The following is a 16037-nucleotide window of genomic DNA, read 5'->3' on the forward strand; positions in this document are numbered from 1 at the left end:
TGATACATATAATGTTTGTTTTGTTTTAGTATTAGAGTTGAATGCGCACATCCAAAGAACAATGCACCAAGATGTACAAAGAAGTACAATTGGGTAAGCTATATTAGACCACAAAGAAGTAAAGTTGGTAATGTATTCTAAAAAATACTAGCTGTTAAGATGTTTGATCATATTTAGGGAATTTTTGAGAAATGAAAAATGTGTGCATGCATTTTCGCATCTATAAGCACGTTTAAAAATGTGGGTATATAGACACGTTTTTTGCGTCTATATACTAGTGCCAATAGACGAGTTGATAAAGGCACTGATAAACGTGCCCGCTATTTCGCGTGTACAGTGCGCATCTATAGGGCCTTTCTCTTGTAGTGTAAGGCTCTCCACATTGGATCATCTTCACATTTTTGGGATATAAGATACTAAACAAGAGAGCCATCATGGCCATATATGTGTCAAAGATATGTTGCTTTAGGCTTGACTGAGTCATACCTCAATCATGGTATCTAGATATGCCATGTTAGCTGATCATGTGGAGAACTACCTTGATCGTGCTACTATGGACATGCCACATCAGAAACCTCGATCAATGTATATGGTGGCCACATAAGTGAGAAGATTTGGAAATGTGCTTCCATGTTAGCAAGATGATGTGGAAACATGCTTCCACATAAGCAAAGAAGACCACGATCATGGTCCATGTCGCTACCATATATGCATGCATGTAAACATTATCATAATGCAACATCATCATCCATATGGATCTTGATCAAGGTATTCATACCATCATCATATCCATCATGTATGTTACGTCAGCTATGCAAAAACTACGATGATGATCCATGTCCTTGTCACATACACATGCAACATAATAATGCATGATGACCTCGACCGAGGTCTTAATTGCTAAACATTAGGTGGTTTATTTAATTGAGTTTTTAAAAATGATTAGATAATATGTAATAAATACTTACCTTGATCTAGTTCATGGGATGGGAATATTTGAAAATATTTTTATATATCTAGATTGAGGTAGTAAAGTTTAAATATTTTTTAAAAAGATTTAAAATGCATTTTAAATGCCTTGATTGGAATGGATTTTTAAATTAAAAATTTAAATATAATTTGATGGATATCTTAATTAATATTGAGAATAATACAATATAGCTCCATGAGATCTTAAAGACCACAAGCTTCTCGAGCTAAAAAAATCTACTACTATCACTCCTTAATGTATGTTTCATTCATAGAATGTGGAACAAAATAGAACTTAATATACCTTGTAAATTGTGATTTTAGGAATTAGCATTGTAGAATTCACATAGATTTTTACCAATGTATTCTTAGAAATAACTAGATCAAGGTGCTATTGTAAATAGAGAGAGAGGAAGAGAGAGAAGTGTGAAAGATGGAGTAGGAGTGGAAGTATAAGTGGAAGCAAGAGCTATGGTGGTTTAAGAAATAAAGCACAAGATCGTATATGGAAACTCCAATGCTCACAATTTGTGACTTAGTTTTCTTTATTCTATTTTCATATAAAGAATAAAGAATAAAGTGACAGTATAGGTGACGAGCACCCATCACCTACATTTTACCGGTGTGCACACAATAAGTATAAGCAAAGATAAGCAGCTAGATACACATAGCATTTAATCCCTAATAACCTCTCACTTAAAGACAAATATGCTTGACCATGGAGAAAACAAGGAAAAAGTGAAAAAGTACAATTTGTATTTATAAGAACAATAGGATGAGAAATAGAAGTTACCTCATCTTATGCCCATCATCTTTATAAGGAAGGTATAGTGTTCCACTAGGAGATTTTTAGTGAGCAGATCTACAAGATTCTTCTTGATTGAGATCTTAATAAGCTCTATTTTCTTATCTTCAATAACCTCTCTAATGAAGTGATAACGGATCTTAATGTGCTTGATCTTCGTGTATCAAAGACGATATTATATGCCAATCGAATAACAATGATAGAGTTTGAATGTAATGTAGGAGTCACAATTATACCAAGGTCGGCTACTAAACAGTCTCCTTGCAAGCCTCTATAGCTATTATGTACTCAACCTCAATAATAGACAAGGCTACTTATTTATGCATCCTAGACATCCAAGAAATAAAGCCTCCAGCAAAAGTGAAGACATAACTAGAGATAGACTTCTTACTATATGTATGTTCTACATAATTAGAGTTTGTGTAGCCTATGACTCTAGTATCCTGGCCACCATGATAAATATACATATTCATAGTACCCTTAAATATTCACTATATATATATATACATATCTACATATATATATACATAATAAAGCACAATCTTTTTTTATTAAATTGTTAAATGATCCCTTTATATGATATCCTTCTATATGTAATATATATATATAAATGGTGTTTTAAAAACCCCTTATTTTGAACTCACATCATATATACATATATTTATGATAACCTTATTGGGCATATAATAAGCAAAAACTCCCATTGCAAATGCTATGTTAGGTCTAGTGGATATCATGGAATACAAGCTTCCATTGTAGATGCATTTGGGATCTTAGCCATCTTAATATTATCATCATCTAATTGGGGGAGATCTACCTAAATAATCTTCACATGAGAAGGTAATGGGTAGCCAATAGACTTACCACCATAAATATATGGAACTGCTCAAGGACTTTATAAATGTACTCTTTCTGTAACAAATAAACGAGTCACTCAAAGTGATTATACATAATATGTATACAAAGCATGTGACAGGCATATCTGATGCCCTTCATCTCAAATATCTTCTTAAGTTGAGTCTTCTACAGTGAGTGAAACTCATGCTTTTTCTATAATGACTAAAACTCATGCTACATGGCTCCATTGCAAAAGTGACTATCACCTCTTTACATAGCATCCTCATAAGTGAGGGGCTCACGAAAATTTGTCACCATAACATAATGCATAGAGGGGCTTTTCCTTTTTCTTTTTGGTGCCTATCATTGCATATCCTATGGCACTATAGCCTTATATGACATACCCACAATAATGACAAGTATGAGAGGACTTAGGACTTTAAGGCCTTGTGAAGTAAGCTAACTAAAAATGAAAAGAAACTCGTGTGAGAAGATATAGACATCTCTTCCTTCAAATAAAATTCATGAGTTTCTTAAGCAAGCATAGATGTGTTGCAAAACATTTCTTATCATAGAGATCACAAATCTTTTTTCATAATGCATAAGCATTGCCCTCACTTTCAATGACATTGAAGTATACATGCTTTCACAATGAAAAAATAATGGTAGAATTATATAGCTCATCAAGTGATTTACAATCATATGCATCATAAAGTTCTAGTTTTATGTCCTCTAATTTCAATGGCTTGACTTGCTTCTTTTACACCAACACCTACCAAATCTGAGTCTTCCAATAATGAAAGTTATTGACATCCAACTTCTCTATGTTGAAGATAACATTGTGATTAGAAGTAATTGAAGCATCTACTATTATATTAATCAAACAAAGAGAATATTGACTATTATAATAACAATAGATCTCGGGGAGGTTTGTTATAAATATATGTCTGTATCATGTGGGTTCAACATAAGGGATTTCTAAAATACAATTTTTACACATTTTTTACATATAGAAGGGTCCCATATAAGGGGATTATTTACAGATTGAATGAAAAAGGATTATGTTTTTTTAAGGAAAAATTGACAGATAAGGATGTTTATAAATAGGCCTTAAATGCATGTAATATAGAGGGTAAATATATAGTGAATTCCTAAGGTAACAAATTAGCCCAAAAACCTAGTCAAAAGGCATATAGAAGGAGGAAGATAAAGCTAACACATTACTGTTCTTCACAAGGAGGAAGCTCTAGAGTGTTGAATGCAAGTGTCTACTCTCAAGGAAACAACTCAAAAATGATTTTCAACATGGCTATCCATAAAAATATAGTAAATCAATATGTAATTGTAGGTAAACATGCAAAAGAGTAAGCTCCCATTGCTAGGAAAATCCAGGAAGCAATTGGAATGTATAATGCAACTAGCAGTGTAGAGTGAGAGCATAGACCACCAAGTACCAAAGACTATCAAAACATCCAAGGTGTTAGGTATATAGATGCATGCCAAGCATGTATCCCCACTAACAACCCACTAACATTAAGTGATAGAAGGTTTCCAAATCAAAGACAAATCACCCCAAAATCATAAACCTCTAAAGTGACAATATTTGTGTAAACCAAGAGAGCATAAGAGAGTCTCCCAATAACTCAAATAAATCAAGCTCTATGAAGAAAATACCAAGTACTCCCATTGGAGAAAATCTAGAGTACTCAAAGTAGCAAAAGAAAAGTTTTTCACTAACTTAAATGAACCAAGTTTTCTAAAGAAAATGACAAGTACTACCTTTGGAGGCAATCTAAACTATCTAAAGTATCAAAATAAGATCAATGCATAAAGCTCATAGTATCTAGGTGACCAAAATGCATCATGTATATATATGAGAGCATATACATTTAATATGTCTTCAAGCTTGCAAGTGGAAATCACTAAAGTAAATATCCACTTTCCAAATTCAATCAACCAATCTCAAGTCCAATATGAAGAGCTCTCGAAGAGTGCAACATAAGCATATGTGAGAATAAATATCAATGAATCAACATAACCTTGTAGCTTACCTAAATAGCATGTAGGCATTCAATACATAGAGATTCATTGTGAATACTTGCTATCAAAACTTTGCTACAAAAATAAGCCCTACAATAACTAAGCTAATCAAGCTCTAATCAATCCAAGAAGGTTTTTCATGCATCAAACCAACATCTAGGTGGTATAAAATTGCCCCAAAAGCATTATACAAGCCATAGGCATTCAAATATAAGCTATTCAGATACTATATAATAGACATGGCATGTTTTCACAATCAATGGCTAAGCTTAAGTGCTCCAAATAGCACTTTAGAACTACTTGCAAATGTGGGATAAATGTCCAAATGGTTGGCAATGATTTGCAAAAGCACTAGGTAAGGAGTGATGAGATACAGATGATCTAGAAGAGGCGGGAAAAGGACAAAAGTCAATACCTGTAAATAGCATGATCTATTACTATTGGGATGGAGGCTCCTTATGATTGTGTTGGCCACAATGGGCCATTTGAAAATGCTTAAACATTTCATCAAAATGCTTCAAGAAACCCTAGAACAAGTAGGTGCGAGTGGAAGTTGAACAAGTAAGTGCAAGTGGAAGCTCATAGGGACAAACAAGAGTGGAATCACAAGTGGAAGTAAGAGCTATGGAGATTCAAGTAAGAAAGACCAAGATGCTATGTGGGAAGTGCAATTGTCACAATGTGTGTCCTGACTTCTCTTATTCTATTGTCATGTGCACCATAAAGAATAAAGTGATAGTATCCATGAGTTGCCATTTGCAATTTACAGGTGTATGGACAATAAGAAAATGTAGATGGCTAGCCTTTAACCCCCAAATATATATATATATATATATATTCTCGGGGAGTCCATCTTATAGAACATGTAAGATACCATGTGAGTTCAAAAGAAAGGTTATTCTATTTAGTAAATTTTACAAGATTATATTTACAAATGGATTTTTAAAATTACAATTTGAAAAAAAATTGTAAGTTTAGTAAAGTAAAAGGGATTGTTTTAAGGCCTTATAGCATATAAAGAAATGGTATTTCTTAATATCCTTTGAATGCACATTATGTAGATTATTTGTTATAGATGGACCCCTCACGGAGAGAGAGACACTTTGGGGATAGAGGGAAAGAGAGGAGAGATATCAACTTTCACAAAATGTGTTGGAGAAGTTAAAGCTGTTGGGCAGTCCCCACACATGTTTTTTCCAAGGATTAAGGGAGAAATAACATGTGTTTCTTTTGAGGTGCTAGGTTAAACATGTCAACATATTTACTCCGTAGCTGCACACATCTCTCTCTCTCTCTCTCTCTCTCTCTCTCTCTCTCTCTCTCTCTCTCTCTCTCTCTCTCTCTCTCTCTCTCTCGCATTCTGCATGATTCTGCTACACTCAGTTTTCCACATCACACATACACGCACCCCCTCGGACCGATACCATGCCACAGAACAAGTGGTATGATGATGAGTGCAGAGATCTACGTCGATAGCTACGTGATTTGGAGGCCAGAGGAGAGATCACACACAGACAGGCGCAGAGACGCATGCACCGCTTGACCCGCCGTAAAAAGTGGGAATGGGAGGAGGAGAGATATTGGGATATATACCACCTTCTTATGAGCAGAGATTGTGCAGAGGCATGGAGGCAGATCAGAGAACCACGCTCACCCACACCGATACATGACCCTGCAGTATGGCATGGATACGCACAGAGTTTATATCATGTACCCGCACAGCCGCTGATACCCACACCATGTACACCGAGACCAGGTATTTCATCCTTTTTCACCACTAGTATGGTGAAACATGCTATCTCACGGTTACAGCATGGCCGCGCTCGAGACCAGTTTGATCTTCAGGCAGAGCATATTATATATGGCAGAGACACATTGGCTCCACTCATTGCTCACCTCTTCAACCATGCATTGTCTGAGGGGTTCCCTGACTCGTGGACAGAGCACACCATTGTACCTATCCACAAGTCAGGGGATCCTATGGATCCTAACACATATAGGACCATCATGATTGGGCCAGTTTTGTCCAAACTTTATGGCACGGTGATGGAGGAGAAGCTCAGCACGGTGATGGAGGAGAAGCTCAGCACGCTGGCAGAGAGAGAGTGCATGCGCACACCCGGACAGGTAGGGTTCAGACGGGCATTTTCTACCGTAGACCACATCTTCACTCTCCGTTGTCTAATTGACCAGACACGAGTGAAGAAATAGAGATTGTACTGTTGCTTTGTGGATTTCCGCAAAGCCTTTGACACGGTTCCGAGAGAGAGGCTTTTCAGACACCTACTTCATCTGGGGGTGGATGATGACATGATGTGGGGTATTTATGCACTATATGAGCAGGTTACTGGCAGAGTCAGATGTCCGGGAGGTATATCAGATCCCCTTGTGAGCACCATTGGTGTGAAGAAAGGATGCCCACTCTCACTGACTCTATTTGGGCTATACATTGATGAGATAGCAGAGTTTATTCAAAAGCGAGCCGGTGGAGGTATAGATCTCAGTGGAGCCACAGTTCATATCTTACTATATGCAGATGACATTGTGTTGGTCTCAGACTTAGCTCGGGGATTACAGCAGCATTTATTAGCATTGGATGATTTTTGCATACAGAGAGGCATGACAGTGAACCTTGGTAAAACCAAGGTTCTTATATTCCATACATCAGCTCAGATACGCAGATAGAGTATTTTCATGGCAGGAGGAGGGAGTATTGAGGTCACTGGATCATATGTATATTTGGGAGTCACCTTTACAATAGCTTCAAGGACTTTCTCGATGACACAGGCAGCTCGTGACCGCCTCACTAGAGGATACTCAGCATTGGCTCTTATGGAGCGACAGTGTCATCAGGCACATTTCCAAGAGCCCCGCACCAAGGGGTGGCTCTTTGATACTCTAGTCACTCCAGCGCTGATGTATGGAGCAGCTATATGGGGGCCAGGCCTTGCCGATTATGTATGGACATTGATGGGGAGACCTCAGGTGATCATGATATCTAGATTGATTCACAGCAAGGCCTCAGTCCCACATGACATTGTGCGAGCAGAGCTTGCCACACCGCCCATGCTAGTCGAGGCATTATTTCAGGCAGTCTGCTTCCTACACAGATTTCAGGATATGGACAGAGATCACATTGCATATAGAGCATATATGGCATCTTAGGCGATGGCTCGAGCGGGGGATACCACATCATGGTATGCACAGACTAGAGCTTGGTTTGATAGACATGGGCTGGACATTGATAGACTCCCACCTCTTCTATATGATACTCAGGCTCCCACTTACACCCTCTCTCTGTCTGAGAGGAACAGAGTCATCAGACATGAGATATGGCATATTTATATACAGAGGACATGGGTTAGCCCTGCACAGCCACTGCCATCGAAGATGGCACATTATTATACACAGTTCTTGAGGATATCAGAGCAGGGATTCATAGAGATTCCAAGATATATGCAGATCTATATGCCACATCGATTGAGAGTTCTTATTGGATAGCTCAGGGTATCATCACATCAGCTTATGATTGAGAGTGGCAGAGCCAGTGGCATCTCGCGGGAGGAGAGGATATGCCCCCTTTGCAGATCAGAGGTGGAGAGTGAGGAGCATTTTGTTCTCAGATGCCCGGCATACTCAGAGTTGAGATCTAGATACACATTGAGCAGCTCACTTCAGGGATGTATGACTGATATGGATCAGAGATCATTTGGCCGTTTTCTGGGAGAGGCATGGCACATCAGAGAGCAGAGCACACAGTAGGTCCCAGTCAGAGAGGGGCCCACCCAGATGACTATTACACAGTTCTCTTAGACAGACAGAGTGAGAGCTACTATACCAGTCTCCAACCAGACCTCCGGGCTCACACTACAACAGGCTGAGGACCAGCGTACCCGACGCCGCATGAGGATCCGTGGGTTTCGGACCCCACAGCCACACCGACAGGAGATCCGAAGGATTCTTGATCTACATCGACAGCAGACTGAGATCCGACGATACTCGACACATTGGATCTCAGATCTCTAGTTTTCTCTTTCTCCACTGCCGATGTACCACATCCTGCATCCAGGAGGGATCACTTGCTATTAGCAACTTCGACGACTGCTACTACATCCCAGGATAGTATATCTCCCTACATCTATTACATATACACATCGCACCACTTTATCACAGCCGACAGTTGTTCCCCTATCACAGCCGACATTTGTTCCCCTTTTGTAGCCATTATCTGGAGTACCAGAGCTACATACACACGACACTTATCACACTCACAGCACCGTATTTTCAGTTTCCAATTTTTAGCTTTTCATTCAACACTTTTATTTTGGATAGCTGGACCTCATCAGTTGTATCACAATTTGTCTCATAGGCCAGTTTTGGTCTTTAGAAGACGTTAATATAAATTTCTTCCTTTCTTTCTTTCTTTCTCTCTCTCTCTCTCTACTTCTTGTGCAGTACGTACATTGTACATGGTAGTTAAGCTAGTTGTATGTAAACTTTTGTTTTATTTGTGAATTTTGTGCAATATGTACTCTAGATATGAAAGTTAGGATAGTTGTGTGGCTAGGTTTCCCATTCATCCATTAAAAAATAAATCATGAAATGACCTTGTAAACAATATTGCTTCAACATGAAAATAACTAATTCTCTACCTCCATTATCTATGCATGACAATTATATCCATTTGCTATATATTAAATATATTTTCATGGCACTAAAAATCCCAACAATTGACACATCTACATACCATAATCGCACCTAGTTAACCTACCATATCTAGTAGGAAAAGCTATTTGGAAGAACCACAACTCTAAGAGTCAAGTAATTCAGCTCTAGCTTTGAGCAGTACATGAACATATTTGTGCTTAATTTTTGTATAATCAAAAAAATATCCATGAATTTTAGCTATGCCATGTTGCTATCTCTTATTGGCCAACAAGAAACCCTATCAATTGCAATTGCCTACTTCAATGGATGAGTAGATAGGGCTATCTTTAGAGCACTCTCATTAATACAATCCAAAACACATTTATAGGAAACGTAATGCAAATATTGAAAATTTTGAAATTCAACAAGTGTAATGGCCAAAATTTCCAAAGCACAAAGGTGATAGCCAATGATGACGTAAATCTTGCGCACACTCCTACATAATTGTACTAATGTGAGTGATATGAACCTACATGCCACAAATCTGTGATTGATTATATTGTGAAAACTAAATTTGAAAATTTTGATCAACTAGCTAGGAATGCTAATCACTTTAAATGATTGTATTAACACTAAAAAGTGCTCTTACTCAATGAAAATAAGCTTAAATATCATATACAAATGGCTAGAGGGAGAGACAAAAAGAGAAAGAAAGACATAGATACATCCCCAAAAAAGCATTTTTATTTTTTGAATTTTTGTATGAAAGAAGTCTTAGAAACCTATATTAAATAGGCGAAGGGGATTATCCAAATTCATCCCCATGGAAAAATTGTCTCAACCTTTGTTGTGTGAGAAAGCCATCTTCATCTTCAATGTCGACAAGTCTTTGTGTCTAGGGCCATTAGTCCTACTACCTTAGTGACCTCTCTTGTTGTAATATTTAGCCTAATTCAAGCTTTTGTATAATTTATGAAGGTTTGTTTTCAAAACACCTATACCATATACATTAGCATATACATAAAATTTTTGAGACTGTTGCCCAACATAAATCTAGACAATAATTGATATATCTATACTTAAAAAATAGCCATGTTTATATATAAGAATAGCCTTGGACTTATTCACTCCATATATATATAACATTGTGTAACATGTCCACTAGTATCATCCAGGACACGTCTTAGCAGTCCATCGGAAAGGATGTCTAGAAAGCTCCGCCCGGCACTCCCATGGAATGTTACGGGGTTTGCGATCTAGGCTTTCCGCGTCTGCCACATAGTGGAAGTATTCTGGCCGTTCCCACTTAGGATCGACCGGAATTAGGGTTTTCCTGATTGGTCATTTCCTAACAGCAACTAGCGTCGGACCCAAACGCCAGGTCCAAAGCGGATTCACACTGCACTTAGTTCAAAGAGAATGGGAAATGAGAGGGATGCAAAGCTCAACCTCTCTGCCATAAGGCATAGTCCCATTCTGTTCCCCTAAAACAACATAAATCGGTTAAGACATAACTCTAGGTCAATGCTTTTGTTGTTCGTGTCCTTTGACGATCATCTCGCTATTCTTCGAGATTTGAGAAAAGTTCCCAGCCAACCGGGACCACCCAACCGTAGGACGGACCCATGGCCCATCCTCCGCACTTTCCTCGGTTTGTTTTAGTTAGGTAATTATCTAACACGTTAGTTTGACATGTAACAATCATCTACTTTAATTAAACCGTTAAGCACTAGTTCCTTCACGTAATCTTATCATGTGACATAGAAAAACAATATCAAACAAGTTCTTTATTAACATATCATCATATTTATCTTTGAAATACAAGGAGTTCCGCCTGTAGGCTTGTCCATAATCTGCCCGAAGGCTATCCAGTAATCCACAGGGATCACTATTCCAAGTTTCCACCCATAGACTAGTATGCGGGCCTTGAGATCCAATCCCGAGTCACGTTAGCGTCTTGCACAGGACTCGGAAGGCAAGGGATTTACGGCCAGAGCCCCCCCTGGGACCCAAGCGTCCTCCTGCTCCAAGTAGTGCTCAACGGAGAGACCTCTCGCGGCGGGTACGGTCCACGTTCCCGACGCGGTCAACAACCCCCTTGGTTAGGGTCAGGCAGGAAGTCGGGGGTAACTGAAGCTGCCTCTCCCTTCAGGCCTTAAACCTGAAGTATAGATATTCATTTGATTTGTAATTCATAAATGAAACAGTGCTCTAAAATCTCTAGCAAGCACAAACATTTCTTTTAGTTGATCTTGTTGTTTGCAAATTGCTAAGGAAGGAATCTTTCCTTTTGAATGCATCTAGCACTCGATCCGGGGTGCCTTGCAACTTGGCAAGATCCTTTATATTCTGTGTTAGGGTGTACCCTATTAATCCAACTTGGTCAACCCTAAAGTTCATTGGATACTTTAGTTTCCAGTTTTTAAAGCCTTCCTTACTTAGAAGGATATCAAAGAATACCTCCTTTTTTAAGATAACTTACGTAAGGATCTGCCATCCTTGTTGAGGGTATTTAACCTTTCTTGTTGTGAATCAATCACAAGACCATATGACTTCATACTTGGTATGCAAGTCCTGTATCGTAATATGCGATGAAACAATCCGTTTCAGTTTCTTTAAGCTGACGTTTGTCAGACCTAGGGTCTCCTTTTATTATTTTCTTTAACTTTGGGGACAAACCTTAGTTCTTTTACGTTTATGATTTATTGACCCTACAATCAGGGAAGGTGGGCAAGTATTTAAGGTATAAACGTTTCTTGGATTTTAAAACATTTCCAATGCATGTTTCGCAGTATAGGTATTTCTAAGTTTATATTATTTCGGTTAACTTTTAGAAGGTAATATCGAGATCACCTCGGCACGATTTGTTATCTATGTGACAATTGATTTTTCAGTCCTAAACTTTATTGCTTTGAGGTTAGGTAAATTCAATTAATCTTCCTTTTTCCTTGCGATAAAAACTCATGCCAAATAAACAATCTTTTCCTTGCTAAGATATGCAGTTAGGAATGATAACTTCCTAGAATTTAAGCAACATAAGAAACCTTTCATGAATTTCACCTTCTATGATGATTCGTTGTAAAAAAAATAGGGGTTAATGGTGCAAGATGCAGTTTTTATACCTTCAAGATTTAACCGAAATATACTACTTTAGTGGATAAATAATCTTGCTCATAATTCGTTTCAGTGCATAATGCTATTTGAAGGAAAACTATATTTATACTTTATCCATTTTGCATGTTCAATTAAACTAAATTCCTTCATCGTAAATAACTAGGACAAAATATATCTTATCCCTAACAATTCATCTTTCATGATTGAATTAAAACCGATATAAAATTAAGAAGGAAAAACCTAGTTTTGGGGTGAGATATCCACATGGATAGCGGGAGATGACCCTCCCGCAGCTACTCCTTGGACTTTCTTAGGCAACATCGTAGTTATAATCCTTCGAATGTGAAAGTAGCTTTACACTCCTTTTCGGAATTCTCAATCGCTTCAATATTCTTCTTCTCTCTTTCGAGTCAAGGAATCGTTAAGGGATTGACCACGAGAAGGGGGTAATAAGACCTTTAAGGTCTTATTTTCTTCGGGAGGGCAAGGTTTACAAAGCCTAAAGTGAAGGCCCTATAGGGATTTATACGCGGTGAAAAGGATGTGTATGAGTGTGGTTTCAAAAAACATATGAAGGGGCCTTGGGAGATCTTTGGGCTCGGGAGTAAAAGGTATAGGAAGGCTAATTCTTGGAGATGTTTTAGGACACGGAGTAGTAAAGGATTAGGGATTTAAACCCGGGGTGAAAGGGGAAAGATGAAGGGTGAAGGGCTTATAGCACGGGGGAGGGAAAAGGGTGTGTAAGAAAAAAGGGAAGACGGGGGGGTGAAACACGGGGTTTCAAAAAATAATAATAATAATAAAATTTACCTTATCATTATCCCCCTTTCCTATAAGGGGTAGTTCACACGAGAAAGGAGATTAAGAACTTTACATTCTCTCCCCCTTAGAGGAATCCAAATGTCCTCATCTCGAGATAAACTGGGGGTATTGATGGTTGAGAGTGCCTTCTTCTATCCAAGTGGCATCCTCTTCAGGATAATCTTTCCACTGGACGAGGCATTCTCTCAAGGTTTTGCATCTTAATTGTCTCTCCCTAGCATCTAAGATCCTATCAGGCCTTAGCTCAAGGACTCCTTGACTAGGCATTACAACTTGTTGGTCATCAAGTACGTGATTAGGATTAGGTACATACTTTTTCAATAGACTGATATGAAATACATTATGAACTTTTAGGTTCTCTAGGAGCTGCAATTTATAAGCATTAGGTCCTAGGCATTTGAGGATCTTGTATGGCCCACAATACCTTGGACTTAGCTTCTTGCAATCTCCTAAGGATAGAGAACTCTTTTTAGGGCGTACGCGAATGAAGACCATATCTCCTTCTTCAAAGACCCTTTCTTGACACTTCAAATCCGCGTATGCCTTCTATCTATCCTTGGCCGCTTGTATGTCCTGTCTTATTGACTTTATTTGATCATCCATGTCTTCCAACAACTGTCTTGAAGCTTCAACCCTTAAGATTGGATCCGAGAAGTTTAGGGGACTTCTGCAATCATGACCATATAATGCTTGAAAAGGGATCATCTGAATGCTCTGTTGGTAAGAAGCATTGTAGGCAAATTCAACCAAAGGCAAGTATTGAATCCACCTCTTCGGCTCTCGATAGCAGTATGCCCTAAGCATATCCTCGATGACTTGATTTACTCACTTTTTTTGGCCATCTGTTTGGGGATGGTAGGCGGTGCTAAAACACATTGAGTCCCAATAGCTTCAAAGATAGCTCTCCAGAAGTTGTGATGTGAAGAGAGAATCTTGATCACTAATGATTCTTCTGGGTAAACCATGTAGCTTGAATATCTCTTTGATAAACAATCTTGCAATTTTGGAGGCTTTATAGTTTGTTTTTATTGGAATAAGGTGTGCAACTTTAGTAAGCATGTCAACTACAACCATGATGGAGTTGTACCCTCCCTGGATTTGGGGTAGGCCTACAACAAAATCCATACTGATGAATTCCCATTTCATTTGGGGGATGTCAAACGGTTGCAGTTTCCCTGGCATCATGACATGTTCGGCTTTGATACGTTGGCAAGACAAATATTCAGTGACATATTTGAGAACGTCACCTTTGAGCCTCTCCCAATGGTAGCTCTTCCTAACTGCATTAAGAGTCTTAGCATAGCCAGGATGTCCTATGAAAGGGGAATCATGAGCTTCCCACATTATCTTCTGCTTAAGTGACTAGCTTGTTGGTATACACAGCCTTGTTCTCTAGTAGACAAGTCCATTATCAATGGAAAATTCCTGATATTTAGCTTGTAAATTTTGATTTGGATCCTTGATAGAGATCTCCTTTAGCATTAATTGGTAGGCCAAATCCTAGCATGCTTCCTCTCTAGCTAACTCAAGTATAGGGTTTTTTGGCATAGATACTTTTGTAGCTAAAGATCTAGCCGTTGATGGATTCTGCAAGATTAGGGAATTTAGGAATGCCTTGCAACTAAGTGCATCGGCAACTACATTCTCTTTCCCTGGTCGATACTTGATTTCAAAGTCATACTCCTCCAACACTTCAATCCACCGACGTTGCCTCATGTTGAGCTCGTTCTGGGTAAAGATCCATTTGAGACTCTTATGGGTTGTTACTAGAGTAAACTTGTTACCCAACAAATAGTATCTCTAGAGCTTTAGAGCATGGATGACAGCTAGTAATTCCAGATCATGCGTAGCATAATTCTTTTCATGACTCTTCAATTTCCTTGAAGAGTATGCTACTGGATGACCTTCCTGCAAAAGTACTCACCCCAAGGCAAGAATGTTAGCATCAGTTACTACCTCGAACTCCTTATTGAGGTCTGGAAGTTTTAGAATAGGTGCTGATACCAAACTTTGCTTCAATCTGTCGAAGCTATTTCGTTTGGTCAACTTTATGTTATGGTGAAAAATTCTAGTGAGCCCCTCACTTATGAGGATGCTATGTGAAGAGGTGATAGTCACTTTTGCAATAGAGCCATGTAGCATGAGTTTGACTCATTTGAGAAAAATCACGAGTTTCACTCACTATAGAAGACTCAACTTAAGAGGATATTTGAGATGAAGGGCATCAGATATGCCTCTCACATGCTTTGTATACATATCATGTGTAATCACTTTGAGTGACTCCTTTATTTGTTACAGAAAGAGTACATTCATAAAGTCCTTGAGCAGTTCCATATATTTATGGTGGTAAGTCTATTGGCTACCCATTACCTTCTCATGTGAAGATTATTTAGGTAGATCGCCCCCAATTAGATGATGAGAATACTAAGATGGCTAAGATCCCAAATGCATCTACAATGAAAGCTTGATGTATGCCATGATATCCACTAGACCTAACATAGCATTTGCAAAGAGATAAGATATTTATTAGTGAGATCAACTTGGTATATGTCAGCACACATGATCAAATAGTTGACATCTTTATAAAGGTATTGAGTGGAGAGAAGCTTTCGAAGTTCGAAGCGTACTTGGAGTTGTATAAATACACTTGAGCTTGAGGAGGAGTGTTGAGATGGCAAGCTCAATACATGTCATCATTGGTGATGGTCCACCTAGCTAGATTATGGTCCACTGAGAGCGGAATTTTGGTGCCGGAAATTGCTTAAAAATAGCTAAAAATTATGAATATCAAGGGAAAAATATC

This window comes from Lygodium microphyllum, chromosome 6, assembly GCF_053477565.2.
Source record: "Lygodium microphyllum isolate KBCC chromosome 6, Lygodium_microphyllum_v1.1.10, whole genome shotgun sequence".
Classification (NCBI taxonomy): domain Eukaryota; kingdom Viridiplantae; phylum Streptophyta; class Polypodiopsida; order Schizaeales; family Lygodiaceae; genus Lygodium; species Lygodium microphyllum.